General features: G+C 39.6%; 1 protein-coding gene across 1 annotated transcript in view; it reads right to left on the reverse strand.

The window, feature by feature from the left end:
- The window catches only part of LOC149022403 (PAP/OAS1 substrate-binding domain superfamily), a 53,374-nt gene that overhangs the window by 35,602 nt on the left and 11,772 nt on the right, over positions 1 to 6,000 (reverse strand). The window lies entirely within an intron of this gene.

A 6,000-nucleotide genomic window follows, 5' to 3' on the forward strand; every position in this document is an offset into this window, starting at 1 on the left:
TTTGAACACACAGAGATACAAGGGTCTACATGTATAATTATAAGCAGCTTTAAGATACTTACAAGGGATTACACACCAAGGATTGAACCCTAGGTTTTGGAGGCAGATTCGATCAGCCTCGAAACCGAGATGAGGTTGAAAAGTCGACCATCTCGGTCAAAACCTGTGAATTTTCCCAGGACAACTCGATGGATGGCTTTGGCCCTGTTTTCATGGTTTCTTTAATCTGGATTTTTGCATACAATCTATTTAAAGCATAAAGAACTTTGGAGTTTATGAAAATATACCCACGTATGGTTGTCAGCCACCAAGGTGACCAAAGTGGCTAGGACTTTGTCCAGGCGATTAGGTGACAAAGCGTTAGGCGCTTAGGTGGCAATAAGGCGACCAAAGCGGTTTATGTCAAAAATTTTCAATACAACTACTTTATATAATAAGTTAAACAACATTTAATAATCGCATTCATCCAAAAAAACAATCATTCAACAAAAAAACTTCTTTTACCCAACACAATAAATCAATAGATCTCATTATTCTGATTTCCAAGTCATTGTTCATTTAATGATTCATTGATTCTCGATGTTAAGTATGGCTCATGCTTCACATTCTTTTGCCAACAAACATGGGGGCCCTTGAAGCCTGTAGAGGTCCTATGTCACTTTGGGCCTCGGAGTTCCTTTGGAGTTTGGGCCTCGATTCCGAAATGACTAACTATTAAATTTATATACGGCATTGTAGAATAAATTTTGATTTAAAAATAAAATTAAGAAAAAAATATCATGTACAAAATGTCAAAAAAGCGGCTTGCTTTAGTGTCTAGGCAACAATAAATTGCACAAATTGACAAAGCAGTAGCGCCTAGGTGAAAAAGTGGTAAAAAAAAACAGCACGTCAATTAAGCGGTTCAAAACAAGGCGATTAAAAAACCGTCTTGCTGCCTAAGTGGACGCTTTGACAACCATACAACCATGTAATTTTCCTAGGACAACTCGATGGATGGTTTTGGCCCTATTTTCATGGTTTTTTTTTTTATTTGGATTTTTGCATACAACCTATTTAAAGCATAAAGAATGTTGGAGTTTATGAAAATACACCCACATGCCACCAAGTCCCTGCAAATGTGCAAGAAGCTATAGCAGAAAAATCATATTATTTGGAGTAGCCAAAGGCGTAAAGGAGCTGCAAGTGTTGGTGGAGCTGGTGGAGCCAATGTAGGAGGCAAAGCTAGTGTTGGTGCTAGTGGAGTAGGAGTTGGTGGAGTTGCTTAGTGTTTCTTGTACTTTTACATTTTAACTCATAATTTATACCTACCCACCGGGCCACCGGGTCATGTGTACTTAGTAATTGGACATTGATGATGAACATGTATGATGCATGATACATAATAGTTGCTTTGAGATTAAACCTTAATGTATTCACAAGTATTAAGTATATCACTTGTACAATAGGTTTTGTAAGTATGCATCTCCACTACTTCTGTGCAGAGGTCTCGAACTTGGGGTCAAATGGAACTTACATTTAGAATTGTTTTCTCATCAATCTAAGGGCACCAATGTGTTTAAAAGGCCTAAAATACGCTGATAGCAATTCCCAGCCCCAAAAGACCTTTAAAGGTCACCGAGATGGGTTAAGATGGGACGAATTTTTGTCCACCTCGCTAAGATCTTTATTTTTTACCCAAGGAGATGGTTGGCAAGAGCAATTCTCAAACCATAGAGCATAGTAGCTTGATTGCTTAGTCAAATTCAAAAACACCACGAGGGGGGGCCACAGAAAATCACTCAATTGTTCTCATGGACAAGGTGCTCAATAAGTACCTCTCCCTACCCCTGATGAAAATCCAACTCCAGTGTTAGGGTTTCGTGAAAAGACCCCTAGAATTAAGGATTTGTCCAAAATATTTCAACAAATAATGCTTGTAGGTGCCTGGGTGCTTTGGGGGGCGGTGGCCTGGGACGTGGGTTCTAAGGGGGGCCTATTGGGTGTTCCCTGGATGGTTTTGTCCAAGTCAAGGGATCCTCTAGAGGGTATTATTCCTAGGATTGGCTAAAAGAAACTTTTCCTTTCTTGCACCCTTCATGGGTGGGGAGCGGGCTGGGAAGACGGTAATTCTTGGGCAACTCCTTGAATATTTTCCTTTCTTTTCCTTTTCTTTCCCTATTTCTTTCTTTATTTTTCTTCTTATTTTCTTTTTTATTTTGCTTTTCTTGTTTCTGCTATTGTTGCCACAATTCGGGTGCGATGAAGAGAAGAGAGGGAAATAAGAGGCAGGGTAGGGGAGAGGCGGGGGAGTGATGAAGAAGGGTCATAAGGGCCTGGGGATGGGGTTTAATGGCTGTCGAGAGTAGGGGGCTGAGCTAGGGGTGCGACAGCAGGGGGTGGGGGATTAAAGTCTTGTCAAGGTGGGCGAGGGGTGGGGAAGGGGTTCGATGGGAGAGGGAGAGTAGGAAGGGGATTGGGGGTCTACTGTACTTACATGTAGGCTTCTGCAGTTCTTGTAGAAGATGCTGGGATTTGTTAATGGCTGCTGGAACTTGAGATTAGTTGCTGATTGTAACTGACGAAAGATTCAAAAACTGCCGTGGCCCTCCCCAAAGAAAACCGCAAACTTGTGTCTCAAAAATATTCTTAACTTTATTCAATCAGACTTGAAGAATTACAAAGAAACAATAGGCAACTTATAGCCTACTAAAAGACTCTGACACTACGGGGGATTCCTTAACAGACTAGGATCCCACCACATAATCTCAACTCTTGAAATAGAATCTAAACAAATAAACTTAAGACTCTATCTAAAGAAGTTCACTTGATAAAGAACTCCTTAATACACTCAACCACCAACTACTAAAAAGATAACTTCTAATTAAAAGTAAACTCCTAAAATATAAGAACCCTCCTAAAAGATAGGAACCCTCTTTGTACAAGTCTTGTCTTATCCACAACTTAACCAATTCAAACACAAGTCAAATTAAGAAATAAAACTCTGGGAATATTCTGGAATTAATTCCAACAAAGAAAAGAGGGCTGAAAATGCCCTAAACACCTCAACTAGGGGTTCGGCCAGCTCATGGGGGCTCCTTGGAGCCATCTAGGGGACACCACTTGGGGTTTCGGCCAGGGTCAGAATCGTGGTCACATCACCCCCTGCCACAGGGCTTCCCTTTTTACCCAAGGTGTGGAATAGTGCTGGTAATGGCAAGAAAAGATAGATATACAAAAAATAAATGCAAACACCAAGTGGTTGAGTTATATATTTATAATCGAAGTCAAAAAGAACTAATGATGTGCATAACTGAAACACAATAGAATAACCCTTGCTTCACTTTTTCTACTGGATCTAGAGTCTAGATTCTAGACAAGTACTGACAATGCAAACAGCAACGAATCATTTTATATGTTCATACTAAAAGTTTTAGAGAGCTCATTCGGTATAAGGGCGGACAGAAGGAGAGACACAGAAAATCCATATGAATTAAAAGCATTAGTATGAAGTTCTAACAATGCTCAAGCTAATTGTTCATATGGAACAGTTTCAAAATATCCAAATTCCGGTCTTGGAACCATCCCATGGAGCTTCTTGAAATCATGGCTCAAGGTTTGACCAAGATGGGCCGAAATTTCAGCAAAATCTCAGTTACCTAGAAAACTGAGTCAAAACCATGCTTTAGTTTTACAAAATTTCAATATTTCAACAAGTTTTGACCATATTTTGGTTTCAGTAGTTTCAACCAATCAGTATCATGTTACAATCAATTTTTCACAATTTCAACCAACCCCACTTCAGCAGCTTTGGCTAGTTTCAACACATGTCGGTAGTGTTGATCAGCAGTTTCAATGGTTTGCACCAGTTGGATCAGCCTAGCACATATCGAGTTTTACCACTAAATCCCTGGTCTCATCATGGTTTTCACCCATCTCAGCCATATCTCCATTTCTGGCTGATCAAAACCAGCCATGAAACCAGTCTTGATCTTGCTCCAAATAACCTCCAACATATTACAGTGACATCTTATAAAGAAAGGAGCACAGAATGAAGAACAAGAACAACGATGATGAACCTAGAACGTATGCCCATGAGAATTCAGGGAGCCAACTATTAAAAGGAATAAAGCTTCATGTTTCTGGCCTACATACCAGCACTTGATCACTCACTACCCAAAACATATGCTGCATTTCTAACTAAAACAGAATATACTACTGCAATTCATTCTAAATCAAAATAAATTAAAGTCCATCACAAGTGCCCAAAGAAATAAAAATTAGTATGTGCTTTACATTGGTTGTATAACCTAACTTGCATCACTTGTTAGCAAATCCATGGCTCAAGAAAGTTTAGGAGGAGCCCAGAGGCTCCATTTTGTTGTTTTCACTTCTTTCAAATTAATCCACTGTTAATCAGAGGTTGAGACATGGTAATGGGGTGAACCAAAACCATGCCATAAATCACAAATATGGCAAAAGGTTCCTGCTAACAGTCTAGAACGTCTTCTAGTAGAACATGTATAAATTGTTGGATATCTATAGAATGGGTTTGATTTGGTACATATCAGAATTTCTGACTCAAATTCAGTCATATACCTTGCAATGTATTGGACACTCTCTTGGTAGTTTGATACTTTATGGGAAGAGAATAAGTTTGATTCAACACATGCTAAAAAATTTATAATTCAGTCATATACTTTCCAAAGCTTCTGTTTGCACTCTCTTGGTAGTCCGGTTTTTTAGGGGGGAAAAGTTTAATTTTGCCACTTTGCTAAGGACTTTTGGGCAAAAACTTGACATGTGGGCAAGGAAGTTTGGCATCAAGGGTCAACTTTAAGCCCATATCTATTTGCACAGGTAATGGATGAATTAACCAAAGACATTCAAGATGAGGTCCCTTGGTGTATGCTTTTTGCGGATGATATTGTGTTGATTGATGAGACCCAAGTGGGGATTAATACCAAATTAGAATCATGGAGAGTAGCTTTGGAATCAAAAGGCTTTAAACTTAGTAGATCGAAGACAGAATATCTAGTTTGTAACTTTAGTCATGATCGGGCAGATGATGAGGTGGTGATACTTGATGATAAAAAGATTCCTCAGAGTGATTGTTTTAGGTACCTAGGTTTAATCATAAGTAAAAGAGGTGATTTAGAGGATGAGGTTTCCCAAAGAATTAAAATAGGGTGGATGAAGTGGAGAGGTGCGTCCGGGGTCTTATGTGATCGGCGTATTCCATTAAAGCTTAAAGGAAAATTTTATAGGACCGTTGTTCGACCAGCTATGATGTACGGTGTAGAGTGTTGGGCAGTTAAAAAGAATCATATAGATAAACTCAGTGTAGCAGAAATGAGGATGCTAAGATGGATGAGTGGCAAAACTATGATGGATAAGATAAGAAATGATCATATTAGAGTTGGTCTGGGAGTTGCTCCCATAAGTGATAAGCTTCAAGAAAGTCGTTGAAGGTGGCACGGCCACGTTCAACGGAGACCTGTAAATGCCCCTGTACGGAAAAGTGATATAATCCATATTGAAGGAACTAGAAGAGCTAGGGGTAGACCTAAGATAACATTAGGAGAAGTGGTGAAAAAGAAAATGTATAGCTTAGGCCTTGTATCTAGCATGGCCTCAAACAGAACTGATTGGAGGGCAAGAATCCATGTAGCCGACCCCATTTAGTTGAGACAAGGCTTATTGTTGTTGTTGTTGTTGTTGTTGTTGTTGTTGTTGTTGTTGAGCCCCGTCCAACCTGGCACACGAAAGAACCATATGCAGGTCCAAGAAATTCCCTAGAAACTGCAGCCCAAGGAAAACAAGTTATGTGAACAGCCAAAAGAGGCCAGCAAGAACTGCAACAGGGCCTAGCAACACCACTCTGGAGGTGCTTGTGTCCTTTTGGGTCTTTTTCCTTTTATTTGGTTAAGTATCTCAGTTGGGTTTCTAATCTAATTATAGAATCCCAATTAGGTTTCTCCCTTCTGTAGAGTTAGCTAGTTGGATAAGAAATCTAAGTTT

Source organism: Hakea prostrata, chromosome 3, assembly GCF_041222555.1.
Source record: "Hakea prostrata isolate BN-2017 chromosome 3, UWA_Hpros_2, whole genome shotgun sequence".
NCBI classification, from domain to species: Eukaryota; Viridiplantae; Streptophyta; class Magnoliopsida; order Proteales; family Proteaceae; genus Hakea; species Hakea prostrata.